General features: G+C 40.8%; 1 protein-coding gene across 1 annotated transcript in view; it reads right to left on the bottom strand.

Annotated features, from left to right (window-relative positions):
* Nucleotides 1–15,285, bottom strand: part of Farsb (phenylalanyl-tRNA synthetase subunit beta) — a 61,732-nt gene that overhangs the window by 451 nt on the left and 45,996 nt on the right. The gene's annotated exons all lie outside the window — the stretch shown is intronic.

Here is a 15,285-nt window from a genome sequence, read left to right as displayed (position 1 = left end):
GCCAGTCAACTTTAAAAATAACTCTCTTTAAGCCACACATTATGAAAAGAGGCTTCCTTACTCCAGTACTGGCAAAAAGTATTTGCTAGCACACCAAGGAACTCCTGTAAGAAAAAAGCAAGGGCACATATGACAACAAGGCAGGAGGAGGCTGCAGGAGAAGCAATGGAAGGGGCAGGGGGCAGGCGTCTCAGAAGTGACGGGAGTCTGAGGGGACATCTGTTCACACCCAGAACTGAAACGATGAACCACATGAGAAGGGCTCCTGCCAGGAAGTATATAGTGGTATACTTAGCTTCCTCACCTTACTTGATGGAGAAACCCAGGAGGCAGTGTCACTGCCAGGCCACTGGAATCCACACATCCAGTCACAGGCCATGCTGCCAGGTGACCGTTGTTCCTGCCTACACGTGCTTCCTAAGCAATTTTGGGATATCTCACATGGACCCCCAGCAAAGGCCAGGCTCCCCTACAAGTCCCAGCTGATCCTGGTTGTGCTTCCACTTGTTCTTCACTTAGCCAGAGCCATGTACAGCTTGCAAAACCAGCCCCATCTTGGGGTCTTCAGCAGCTAAGAACATATACACACACTGGATCATTCCCTACTCTCCCCATCACTAGAGCCACAGGAAGTGATCAAGGCTCTGCACTCTGCTCAGTTTTTTTTTTTGAGTTCACTCATCTCTTTCACCACCCACTTGAAGAGGGATCAGGCCTTTTGCTTGAAAGATGTAACCAAAACATTTACTGGCATGGACTATAAATACCCCAGCAGAGCCAAGCCCCAAGCTTCCAGCCTGCTACTCAGACAGAGTGCATTATTTATGGAACAGTAAACTGCTGAGTCTCTAATGGCTCCAAGGTCAGCATAATTAGGAATACAGAATTGGGCTAGAGGGGAGAAGAATCTGACACTGTTAATACCACAGAGACACAAATTACACATACAGTCTAATCAATATAGAAAGATTTTTCTATTCTGGGGGAAGACCTGAAACACATTGTAATTGGCATTCAGAACCCCCAGAGCTGAAATACAAGGTGGCTGATTTTTCATAATCTGCCAAGCTTAACAATTCTGTTCACTATCAAAGCAAGAAGTCCACTAAACAGCAGGGAAGTGTGTATTTGGCTCTGTGCATTAATCCACTTAGCGAGAGGGGTGAGGAAGGGAATCAAACAAGACAACAGAAAGGCTTCGTAGGATGTGTACTGCTAAATCTGAAAGAGATGGCACATTTTAATTCTATCAAATGAAAACCAAACTGGAAAGACTCCTGACTATGACTGCAATGACAATAGCGGAAAACAAACAGGAAGTGAACTTGTAAAAGAAAGAGACTAGAGAAATCTTCAAATTACAAAAACAGAAGCTTGTCTGAAGGTGTTGGTGGTGATCCTCAAAGAGCGCTGGGAACAAGTTCTTCCAGCACTGTTCTATACATGGAACTAGAACTGAACACACACACACACACACACACACACACACACACACACACACACACACACACACACACACACACACACACACACACACATCTGAAGAAGACACCAGCCTATTTTCAAAGCCACTCAAAGGAGACATTGAAGACCTTGCCTGATAACCTTGCCATACTAAAAATTTGGTCTTTTATCTATCTTTGAGTTGAATTTGATCACACCCATTTTTACTGAAGCGTTAAACCAAACTATTTTAGAATCTAAGCCAGATGTGCTAGTTCTGACAATGTTAGCAAAATACAACCTCAGAAATAACAAGCTAGAATTCTTACTTCACATAACAACTTTCTGAATCAGCATTTTAAAGCTAAATGCAGTTATATTTTCAATTGGAAAGTCTCTGAGTTTGCATCAAACCTTGTTTTAGCTCATTAACCAGCTATGTGTGTGATCAATAAACAGAAACATTCCTATTACTAAATAAACTCCTCTTTCCTAAAGAAATTCAAAGAAAATTAAAATTCACCTTATATACAGTACATGACAAATGGAAGATCTACAGCATGATAGATATGAATGAAGAAATGAACGACAGATAGGAACATTAAAAAGCTCTCACCCCACACAAGCACTCATCTGAGTCATGACAGCACCCTAAACCGCCCCCTAGTCACAACGCCTACACCACCAACAAGGCAGGAACTAGAGGGACCTGTCTGCTGCCCTGTTAGCACTACACCTCCCATCTCACTCCCAGACCCTAATGAAGCCCCAAACGAGGACTTCCATCCAACATCCACTTCATGGAAAACTTGATATCATAAAGACTATTTTAACGTGTCCTGCCGTTTTTCACACTTTTTCTTTTTATTGGCAATACTAGTGGATGAACTCAAGGCCTGGTAGCTCAAGAGCTCTACCACTTGAGCCATACCTCCAGGAATTTTTCTTTTCTTTTTTTTTTTTTTTCAGATAAGTCTCATGCTTTTTCCTGAGGCCACCCAAGGATTGCAATCCTACCTATCCCTCCTGTCTATTTAGGGTTACAGGCACACACCACCATGCCCAGATCATTCTAAGAAAAAGTTCCCATTCAATTAGAGCAAGACTGAGGTTCTGTCTTCTAAATACACACCTGCGAAGTTCACAAAAGTACACATAGTGAGAAATACACCTGAAATTATGAAGAGGTACAGAGGTTAGAACCTAAAAATGTATCCCTTGCCTGATGCCACCCCTGAACTAGAGAATAATTTTTTTTAGCTACTAAAATGCAAACATTTCTTAATGCTTTCACAAACAGTATGGATCAGACTAAACTTTGCAGAAACAACTGTTTTACTAGCAAAACAAAGAACACGAAGGCAGCAGTGAAGCCCACAATTCCAGGTGACAGCGCACTCACTGCTGGCAAGAGGGCAGCTTAGCTCACCAGAATCCTTATCTGAACAGAAATGAGTAAGGGTCTAAGGTTTGTGGAAATCGGATCTACATGATAACCAAAAGCTACCTGTGTGGCATCAACAAATAAAAGCATTCCTTTCTTTTGTTGTTATATACATTTTTAATATCAGGGAGATGCCGTTAAGACATTTCCATATGTGCCTAGTGTTTTTTTGAACAAATTCACCCCTCTACCATATTCTCACCATCTCCTTCCATTTACAAACAGCGCCTGGTGGGTTACTACTCCATCTGTGTGTGTGTGTGTGTGTGTGTGTGTGTGTTATAAAATCAGTCAGTATATAATTCTATTTATTATATTTATTATATGTACTATATTGTATATGTTATATATTATATTGTTAACTGTAAACACATATGTATGTAATGGTCTTTGGCTCTCTCCTCTTCCTTCCTTCTCCTCTTTTATATTTACTGACCCCCTCATAAATCTAAGTCTCTTTTATATCCATGCCCTATTACCATTACTATCATTATCATTTTGGGTTTCTACCTCAAAGAAACAAGAACATGCACTATTTAGTTATTTGAGTTTGGCTCATCCTGCTCAACATGGTAACCTCTGCATCTACCTATGTTCCTGCAAATGGCATCATTTCATTCTTTTCATCCATCCATGGATGGCTAGGTACCTGTGCTGATCCCACAGTCTGGCTCTTGTAAGCAGAGTTGCAATGAACATGGGTATGCAGGTATCTCCTATATTGATTTACTTCCCTTGAAATATGTGCCCAAGAGTGGTATGATGGGATCATGAGGTGGCCAATTTACAGAAAAGAGCAATGTGGACGGTTCAGGGACACGGAGTTGCAATTCAAGGCAAATGCCTATAGTCTACAGAGTATATTAGTTCCAACTATATTTTTAAACCCAGAGTCACTGGTTTGCTGGTGTATCAAGTTGTACAAACAACACAATTTTCAACCTATACCTAAAGGCTCCTCTCAGGCCACTTGGAGGCCCCAGTGTTGATTAAACTTTTGGCACACTAAATAGCTTCCAATGTAAAAACTGTGTAAAACAGATTTGGGGAAAACAGCATTCTCTGTTCAAATACATGTGAATGTACAGACAAAGGAAACATCGGTTAAGCACAAATGAGTTTAATTTCCCAAGCTTAGTGGGGTGTGAACAAGTCCCTTAATTAAAGCCTTTGTGGTGTCTCTTCGAGGTCTGTAATCGTCTCTGTGCTCCAGCAGCAGGGCCACTCTGAGGACCTCGGGGTCATTCCTGGGCTGTAATCCAGCACAGCACCCAGTCTTTAGCACATTTTCTGGCTAATTGAGCATCAAAGCATTCAAGAGCGCCTTCTCTTGCCCGTTGCCAAACACCTTTCACAGTTTCTTTTTGCCCTGTCTTTTTTTTTTTTTTTAAGAGTAATATTATAGGGCCCAAGTTTGGATAAGCTTTAGACATAGAGTCATTCCTTTAATTTCATGAGGCATCAAAAGTAGAAGCTTAGGGCAGTAACTGAGCAGATCCTAATCCGAAAGCTTCAGAGGGTTCTTACCCCAAACTCCTGCACTGGTTGTACATATAGCCATTCACTCAGCACCATGCTTGGTCTATCTCTCACCTAGTCTACATATCACCCTTCCTCTCTTCACACAACCAGTATATGTTTCCGGGTTCAGATTCACATATCTTAAGTGATTGCAATCTGATACTTTGCCACCTCAGTTTCACAAGAAAAAGATACAAACAAAAGGAGAACTGGGAATACTGGTAGCTTCCACATATCATACATGAGATAACTAATAAAAGATAAAATGGTCTAATAAACAATAAAACTAATGGAAGATAACTAATAAAATGTTCTGTAGGAGTCTCCAAACCCAGGAGAAAAATAGAAAATGTAGAATTATATAGATATCATAAGTCACTGGGCCAAGTGAATATTTTTAAGTCTGTTTTCATCAACTGATAATGTAACATGGGGTGGGTGAAAGAAGGAATAATCATTTAACAGGGTGAGTCTAAGGCTGGAACCTGCCCAAACCTTTCCTTTCCACAGAGGGACAAAAAATCCTACTGTTCCATTCTGGGGTGAAACAGACAAGGAAAAGAAAAAAAAAAAAGAAGCTATAACTTCCTGTACAGGACTTTCTCCTGTTTCCTGCCAGTTTTCTGAGAACCTGATGCCAACCCATCAACATCACCTTCCTTTTCTCATTCAGGTTGATGTAAAGAAAGAGAAAAGACAAGTGTGCAAAAGTGCACAATGGAAACTGAGCGTGTCCCAGGTTGCTTGTCTAGCCTGTGCGAGGCTCTGGGCTCAGTCTTCAGTCCTACAAAAAATGAAGACCAAAAACTTGCACACACATGTGAGCATGGCATTATAGTGGTTCTCAAAGTATTAGAACAAGTAGTTTTTTGAGGGCACAAAGGATTAACACAAAGTGGGGAAAACTCATGGGGAAAAGAAGTATAATATAGGGAAGATATACATTAAAAAAGAATGAAGACTTAGGAATATGAGGATCCAAAATATTACTTCCAAAATACCAACACAATTTTTTTTTTCAGATCTTAGTATACTCAGGAGAAAATGCCCGTGCAAAGACCATTTAATTTGTAAGTGGAGACTGAATAATTTCCACTGGTAATATAAAACACCCATTTTCCTCTGTGATGTATACAATTCTTCACCTTGCATTTGAAGTGAAATATTTATGGTACCTCAAGTCTATAAAGAGAGGGGACCTAATCCTTTGAGTTTAATGGCCATCTTTCATCCCTTTCTGAAGATCAAAAGAAAGAAAAACCCCTTACACAACTTTACAGTGCTAATCCCAACACACCTGCAGACATCATTAACTCTTAAAGGAAAGCAACAGGACATGAGGAACCAGGTACCTACTTAACCCCACAGTGCAGAGACTCAAGGGAGGGAGCTGGGTTATGATAGAACTGCATCAAGCCAGGGTATGGCAAACCCTGTTACAAACAAGGACAGGGTACTGAGACCTTTTTCTTAACAAGAAATCAGAGCCAGATTTCTAGAAAGTAAATGTCTCCAAGGATAGAACCATTTTGGGGCCAAGCATGGTTACACACATTTGTAATCTCAGCATTTGCAAAACTGCAGCTCATACTGAGTGAAATCTCAAACAACAGTAACAACAAACCTTTCTTATAAATCACAATGTCTTGGTGACTATTTAGAACCCTAACTCCAGAATCTCCAGGTCTCTGTGTAGAGAATATTATCATTTATTTCCATGGCTGTCACCTTCTGAGAGTTAATGAGCAGACAGATACTAACTGGTTAAATAGAAAATGCCAGGGGAGGGGGGATGGTGATCAGGAGGGGAAAAGCTGGGAGAAAAGGGGGAAGGGAGTGACACTTCAAAAAGAAATGTACTCATGACCTGACTTATGTAACTGGAAATGCCTTGGCGACATGTCTCAAGAACACAAATGTGACACTCCTATTTCAAAACCTGGAGGAAGTTGGGCTTGTTGCAGATGCTTATAGGTGACCAATCTAATCACAATTTTAAATCAGTCTCAAATTAAAAGGACTTGTAGCTCTGTGCTAACAAGCACTGTCTGTCAATCAGGTTTGAAAGCTAGTCCTAAAAAGTGCTATCTTCCATCTGTGTGGCACTCAAATCACTCTTACTAGTATGTTTTTTGTAACTACTCATGGGATATATTTAGAAAAACTTTGATAAAAATAGGGATCACCTGGGGCTGGGAATATGGCCTAGTGGTAAAGTGCTTGTCTCGTATACATGAAGCCCTGGGTTCGATTCCTCAGCACCACATACATAGAAAAAGCTGGAAGTGGAGCTGTGGCTCAAATGGTAAGAGTGCTAGCCTTGAGCAAAAAGAAGCCAGGGACAGTGCTCAGGCCCTGAGCTCAAGCCCTAGGACTAGCAATAAAAATAAAAATAAAATAAAATAGGGATCACCTGCCTTCCTGTACCAACAAATGCTTCTTTTCCTATCTTTCATATGCCAAAAACTCATTTAAATGGACTGTTTCTCAAACCAAATATGAACAACATATTACTTTCTCCCTATGATGATGATAACAATTATGACAATGAAGATAGAAAATGTTGAATAGATGTGACTGCATCTCTAATTCCACAATTAAGAAATCCAACTGAGAACTTCATGTGCAGTAGTAACTTGGAGCAAATGTAACTTCAAACATATAATTATAACAGATAATGTTTCGTTTCAGAGTTAGATTTTGGTTGACAAGCAGGGAGTATTAGAAAAAAGTATACACAGTTGTGAGAACGTACTAGTGTGTTTTCTACTTACCTTTTTCCATTCCCAATAAAAGCAGTGCACAGCCCCAGGCAGTCCTTGCCAAGCCCTCTGAAGACCAGGCAAATTACAAATGGGAAAAAGTAAAGCACAAGGAGATTAGGGAGGCTTGCCCAGGGCGAGCAACAGTATAGGCCAGAGAGCAAGCAGAAGGCGAAGGGCCACATGCCCCTGCTGTGTACAGCCCACGGGCACATGGGGCCCACAGCAGAACCCTTTCACCTTCAATCAAGCTGGCCATTCATGTTCACAAACTTCTGGTTTAAAATTAAATAAATACAACTTAAGAGGGGGGAAAAAGCCTGACAGTATGTCCCTTCTCACCTTATGACATACTCAATTATACTCTATAACTATTAACACAGCAGAACAATGGCAAAACTGAGCGCAAGCCAGAAAAGGCCAGGACATTCTGTTTTTCTCTCTCTCACTCATTCTCTCTCCCAATGAATAAATTCTAGACTCATAAGGCTAGAATTCCATGAGGAGATTAAAAAAAAAAAAGTATCACAGTCACACCATCTAAAAGTTCAGCCAAAAAACAAACAAAAAAAAACTGTGGCAGAGACTGCCTCTGAATTTAAACTCTTGCCATGAAATCTTTTGACCTGCCAGGCAATCCTGTCTCTTATCTGGCATAGAAGAAAATGTACACCCATCAGATTAAGAAAAGCATGGTCGGGCTGGGATGTAGCTCAGTGGCAAAGCGCTTGCCTAGCAAGTGCAATGTCCTGGGTTCGATCCCCAGTACCAAAAAAGAAAACACACACACACACACAAAGAAAAGCATAGTCAGGCGACAGCAGAGCTGAGTTTAGAGGCCAAGCCTTAAAACCTGGTCCACAATTCTTTTACCTAATTCTACTTTTCTTGAGGATAGAATCATTTGTTCCAAGTTTAGCCTAAGAGTGATTCACCTCTTCCAAATGCTTTCACAAATTCTAGCCTCTGCTTCTCCCAAACACTCTATCATGCAGACTGAACAGTATTTGTTCCAATTTTACAGATAGGAAACTAACACAAAGAAATGAAATGTTATGCTGGAACAAAAAAGAATATAACAAAACCTCTGTAAATGAAAGGTAGTTTTAAAAATAAAATAACTAAATGTCACTACTCACTCCTGAATCTTTTCTTTGTATTTTATATTCTTTCTTATCAGGCCCATCCTTATAACAACATGGGCTCCTCATATTTTACAAAAAGAAAATAAATAAAATGTCACTAGCCACAATGGCACACATTCGTAATCCCAGCTACTTAGATGGCTAAGGCAGGAGGATTAAAGTTGGAGGTCAGCATGGACAACAACATATAGATCCCGTGTCAAAACAACCAAAACACAAAAGCAAAACCACAATGAGGTCCTTAGTTTATATGGTTACAGTGACAAAGAAGGTACAGCAGAACCCAGCTTGACTTTACTACTTATACTGTTATCACAGGTGAATGACATGCATCTCTTCATCATAATTACTGTCCATTCAGGTGCCAGTGCCTCATACCTGTAATCCTACTCAGGAGGCTGAGTTCTGAGGAGAGGCTGAGGTCTGAGGATTGAGTTTCAAAGCCAGCCTGGCCAAGAAAGTCAATGAGACTCTTAAGCTATTTAAAGGCCTAAAGTGGAGCTGTGGCTCAAGTAGTAGAGAATCAGCCTAGAGCAAAACAAAACAAAACAAAACAACCCCTCAGGGACAGTGTCCAGACCCTGAGTTCAAGCCCTACTACCAACAGTTAATAATAAAATAATTATTGCCCATATAATCTTGACTAGCCTTTTCAAATTACTTTATATTCACATGGCTTGAAGGTATTTTCTCACCTTCCATTATATTTAATCTTAAATTGTTTCCCACTAGACACTATTACAAACAGAACTTCTCTAACTACATTTCTTTTTGAGTTTTTTGTTTCGTTCTGTATTTTTTTAAGACAAGTTCTCAATATGTAGTTGAGGCTTTGAACTTACAAGCCTTCTGCCTCAGCCTCTCATTGCTGGAATTATAGGCATACATCACCTTCTTTTTTCCCTGTTTGTTTCACTTTTCTACAAGTAGTAGTACACAGGAAGAAACAAGAACACTAAAAATAAATCACTATGTGACTCATTAGATATACAAATTTCACACTAGACTTTTATCAGTGGTAGTAACAAATCACAGACTTCATATAAAATCACATAGATCTTATCTTGTTTTGAGACAGGTTCTCACTAGGTTGTCCAGGCTGGTTTCAGGCAGTTTTTCCAACCCAGTCTCCCAAGTAATTAGGACTACAGCCATACCACCATGGCAGATTTGAATCTCATCTTGTACATAGATTTAAAAAATAAATAAACTTCTCACACAATACCAACTACCTTTCTAAAAATAACAAAGATAAGCTAGGTACTGGTAGCTTACTACTGTAATCCTATTCAGATCTGAGGATTGTGGTTCAAAGCCAGACTGGGAAGAAAAGTCTTTGAGACTCTTATGTCCAACTAAACACCAGAAAACTGGAAGTGAAACTGTGGCTCAAAGTGGTAAAGCACTAGCCTTGAGCAAAAGAGATCAGAGACAGTGCCCAGGCCCTGAGTTCAAGCCCCACAACCAACCAGAACCAAAACAAAAACAGAGACGCCTACAAAACCTTTCTCTCTGGAAGGTGAGTGCCAAAGCACAGTGACGTAGAAGGGGGACCATGAGGGACCTCGATCCTGGAGAAGGAGTACAAGAAAGAAGAAAAGCAGAGAAGGCTGGGCTCACACCCAACCTAGGGGTGACTGTACTCATCTCCAACACACCACAGACACAGCTATTCAACAACAGCATAAATCAAAATACCACCAAAACCAGAACCAGGTCCCCCTGAAGACACCAGATGTCTACCACTTGTACAAAAGGAGTACTGTGAAAATTCTGCAAGAATGTCAACCTGCTATATTCTCACAACATGTCGTAATAAAACTTAAACACCAGAAGAGAATTTCTCCAAACACAGAGACATGCTAACAGACAAATTAAAAAAAAAAAATCTGAAGAAGGGAGGAAGCTAGTGGAGTTCGATGAAGGGAGCTGAGGAAAGAAGAGAGCAGGCCTGGATGTGGGAGAAGAGGAACTCTGGGTACCATGCCAAAGAAAAAGTCAGCTAAGGGAAAGCAGCAGGGAAGGCATCCACAAGTGACTGAGAACCATCCTGCAGGAGTTCACAGGGGTGAGCAGAGCAATCTCACAGGGAGCAGAGGGCAATGGAGACAGGGCACTGATCTGTGAGTGAGTAAGCAAGCTAGGAACAGCAGCAGGAGCCACCAGGTCTCCCACTGTTGGAAAAGAGAGGTGCAAATGTTCCCTAGGAGAAACGGGAACAAGCTCTGGATCAAAGCTACTGTTTGGAGACTTAAGATCTTCTAAAATATACGTACAGTTGGCCTTCCACATCTGCGGGCCCCACATCTGCAGATTCAGCCACATGCACATCAAAACTACTCAAATAAAAGTATTTGTGCCATAAGTATGTACACATGCTTCTTATCATTATTCCTGAAACTCAACGGTATACTAAGGGTCTTATTAGGTATTATAAGTAATCTACAGATGATTAGTACATGGGAGGAAGTGTACATTTTATATGCAAATACTACGAATGTGGTTTTACACAAGGACTTGGAGAGGAGTGAAGGGTGTATAGGTGCATATAAACGTATGTGTATATGTGTATACAAGTATGCATAAAGTGAGACATGCCTTAGCTCAGTGGTCTGAGAAAACCTTAGAACAGAAAGCCCTTCTGCCCAAAATATCATACTAAGCAGCAATGGCTTAAGTACAACAGGAGTTCATTTCTCATTCATGTCAAAACTACAGTACCCTAGCATAGTGGAGAGAGACCTGCCTAGTTTGAAAACAGGAGAAAAGGAAGTGCGAGGTGGTAAATAAGAGTATCCTTCTGGGCTGGGGATATAGCCTAGTGGCAAGAGTGCCTGCCTCGGATACACGAGGCCCTAGGTTCGATTCCCCAGCACCACATATACAGAAAACGGCCAGAAGCGGCGCTGTGGCTCAAGTGGCAGAGTGCTAGCCTTGAGCGGGAAGAAGCCAGGGACAGTGCTCAGGCCCTGAGTCCAAGGCCCAGGACTGGCAAAAAAAAAAAAAAAAAAAAAAAAAAAAAGAGTATCCTTCTCCAGCAGCTCTGTACACTGCAACACATTTATCAGCCCTATCCAGAGATTTATGTAATTATTTTTGCATTACCCACTCATCTATCCAATTAGCTCCTCCAGATTAAAGTCTGACAGGCCACCAAGCCATCTACAGGGCAACATTTAGTTTATACCAGAACATAGTATTGTCTAGGCACTCACAAGACAGTGCGTTGTATCCACTATGCTGCTCAGATTTGCCCAGACCAGGTGCTGCTAAAATTCAACTATTGTCTAATTAACAACAACAACAAACCTATATAATAAAAACCTATATAATAAAAGCTGAGTAGTCAAAATTACACTAAAATCTGGGTCCTTGAACAGCTCTTTGTATTTAGGGATTTTTTTTTGGGGGGGGTGGGTCAATTGTGGGGCTTGAACTCAGGGCCTGGTCACTGTTCCTAACATTTTCACTCAAGGCTAACACTCTACCACTTTGAGTCACAGTCTCACTTCTGGTTTTCTGAGTGGTTAATTGGAGAATGGAGTATCATAAGGACTTTCCTGCCCAGGGCTGGCTTTTTTTTAATCCTCAGATCTCAGCCTCTTGAGTACTCTAGGATTGTAGGCATGAGCCACCAGCGAGCGCCCAGCTATGCATTTAGGGGTTTTAACGGAAGACTGGAACTCAAAGTCTGGTTTGAAGGACAAGGAAAAAAGGGAGTACAACATGGTAAATAAAAACATATTTCAGGCTGGGAATATGGCCTAGAGGTAAATGCTCGCCTCATATACATGAAGCCCTAGGTTCGATTCCTCAGAACCATATGTATAGAAAAGGCCAGAAGTGGCGCTGTGGCTCAAGTTGGCAGAGTGCTAGCCTTGAGGGGAAAAAAAAAAAAAAAAAAAAAAAAAGAAGCCAGGGACAGCGCTCAGGCCCTAAGTTCAAGCCCCAGGACTGGCAAAAAACAAAAACCCAACATATTTCTCTCCTTGTTTTTCCAGTAGTGAACTGAATGTAGCTAAGTCTAAAGCATGAATGCTGTTGTAGCATGCGTGTGCCAACAGCTCCTTGGAGGAGAAATGGGTAGGAACAAACCTCACGAAGGACAACTGTTTGATGTCTTCCAAAGCTGAAACCTACTTCACACAAATGCTACTCACTATCCAGTTACTCTCGTGGGGTTTTCTTATGTAGTGAACAAACAATTTAACATGAAAACACAGAAATGTATGCACCAACAGAGCCACAAAACTATGGCCCTAAGTGGCTGGGACCAAAAAGACAATCAGGGCCGTGATCTCAGACTCACACTGAGAGGGACCTGTGCATCCCACGGCCACTGCGCTGCCTTCCAGGGGCTGCTTGTTTCATCCGCATAGCTTTTGTGTGTAGCTTAGGCTTTAAGAAACAAAAACTGGCATGTGTAATTTGATATAATTCATGTGAGAAAATAAGCAACACTAAAAGTTACTCAACATATATAATTACAAAGCTAAATGATGGTAGTTTTAAATTTAACTTTTAAATTTTTGTTACTAAGCCAGACACTGGTGGTTCACACCTATAGTCCTACCTACCTAGGAAGCTTAGATCTAAGAATCAGGGTCAGGGTTCAAAGCTACTCTAAGCAGGAATTTCCAAGGGACTCTTACCTTTAACTACCAAAAGGCTGAAAGTGGAGCTGTAGCTCCAGTGGTGGAGTGTAAGCCTTGAGTGACAAAGCTCAGAGACAGTAGCCAGGCCCTGAGTTCAAGGCCCAGTACCATCATAAAACAAACAGCAAAATTTTTTTCTGGTCATTGTTTAGTAAATAAAGAAGCTATTTATATTTATCTTCCTAATGTATATAGCATAGCTATATATACAGCACTTAACAGATACATAGTTATCTGTGGTATTAAAAATTTCATGGGGAGGCAATTGATGTAAAAAAAAAAATCTAAGAGGTCCTTAGAGGAAAGACAATTTTTTTAATTAGGCAGATTACAGGCCTGTAATCTCAGCTACCTGGGAGGCATACGTACGTAGATCATAATCCAGGCTGGCCTGGGGGGAAATGCAACTCTATTTAAAAATAAGTGAAAGGAAACAGGCCTGGAAGTATGGCTTCAAGCGGTAAAGAACCTGCCTCACAAGTGGAAGGCCTGATTTAAACCCTAGTACCTCCCTCACCAAAAAAAAAAAAAAAAACCAAAACCCTCAAAACAAACAAATAATGCTGGCATGTATACTACAACAATATCTAGCAGATGGAATATTAAACCTGACCAAGTCCTTTAATATAGGACTTGTGTGTCAAGGACTCCAGTTTTCCGTGAGTACGAAGATGTCAAGTAAGTGCCAAAACTCATGAAAAGAGAAAAAAAATCATTTTAAATTTTGTTTAAAAAAGCAAGGAAGGGGGGGATAAGAAAGATTAATAGAGGGGCATACCCCTTTGTATAATTAATAGAAACTACCTTTCTAAAAAAGGTGAAGTGAACAATGAATGGAGAACACTTGATCTTATCCATAGAACGTAGGGGCAAGAAAAATAAATGCACTCGGGGGCTGGGGATATAGCCTAGTGGCAAGAGTGCCTGCCTCGGATACATGAGGCCCTAGGTTCGATTCCCCAGCACCACATATACAGAAAACGGCCAGAAGCGGCGCTGTGGCTCAAGTGGCGGAGTGCTAGCCTTGAGCGGGAAGAAGCCAGGGACAGTGCTCAGGCCCGGAGTCCAAGGCCCAGGACTGGCAAAAAAAAAAATAATAAATAAATAAATGCACTCGTAACTAAGAAAGGGCCACCTGAGTCTCAAGGTAAGTGCTGAAGCCTTTATGAACAGCCCTGTGGCCCTTGTCACATGGCTGTGCCTAGGGTGGGACAATTGCCCCCTAATGGTTTCGTGTGGCTTCACATCTTCTGAGAGAATGGCAGTGTTTGAAAGTTTGCCTCAAACACAAAAAAGCAGAAAGCCAGTGGGACAGGAACTACTTTTACACAAGGTCATAAGCTTAGAAATTTCCACATTCTTTCAAAGCCTCATGCCTTAACTGAACACTGCCTTTGTTAGGTAACTAAATAGGGACACACAGTGCACATTCATTATAGCCCAGAATGCTAGGCATAAATCAATCCATGAGCTAAACACCTTGACTTCAATACGATGTTCCATAGATACTTTCCTAATACATTCATTCCCAAGCTCAGATTACACTAAAAACCAATGTGACCACTAGGGAAACATCACAATTTCACTTGGACATATTAGCATCTGCAACCTTTCCCAGGTGTCCTGAGAGGGGAACAAGGTTATGACCTACAGGTCAAACCAGTGATCATTAATTAGGTATTACTGTAACAGAAGGTACCTACATCACCATGGTGAGTGCATATGGCATAGGATTAAATGTACGAACTACTTACAAGATTATTTTTCATTTCACAGAAATGAATTCTGAGCAGCATGAAAACTAGAATTGTCAAAACTGAAACTTCTTTCTCTTCACTGCGAGTTTTGTTTCAAGTTAAATTGGAGTTTTCTATAAAACTGTAAATAATCCAAACTGAAGTAGGTAACAAGCTGAAGAGGGAAAAACCACATACTTAAGCCACTGCAGCAATCACAAACAAAACCCGCTACATTCTACAAGAAATTATTTTTGCCACTGATCTACCCAGCAACCACATAACTGTTCTAAACGCAAAAATGTCGAGAATTTTCCCTTGCCCAGAAGTGGTTTTTGAAAAGGATAAATGCATCTTAACATACATAATTTACTTTGCAACAAACCACAAAAACGAAGGGAAAGAAGCCTAAAAAATAAAATCTGTACATTTGCTATAATAATCTGATCAAATACCACGGAAACACTCTGTGCGGAACACTTTTGAAGCCCTTAAAACAGTCTGTAGTCTGCTAACAAGTTCAAGTTTTTCTTTAGAACACTGACCTTATTCTATCATCAGTGTGACATTCTATCTCAC

Source organism: Perognathus longimembris, chromosome 4, assembly GCF_023159225.1.
Source record: "Perognathus longimembris pacificus isolate PPM17 chromosome 4, ASM2315922v1, whole genome shotgun sequence".
NCBI classification, from domain to species: Eukaryota; Metazoa; Chordata; class Mammalia; order Rodentia; family Heteromyidae; genus Perognathus; species Perognathus longimembris.
The sequence above is the reverse complement of the archived record's forward strand: the minus strand, read 5'-3'. Positions and strand labels throughout refer to the sequence as shown.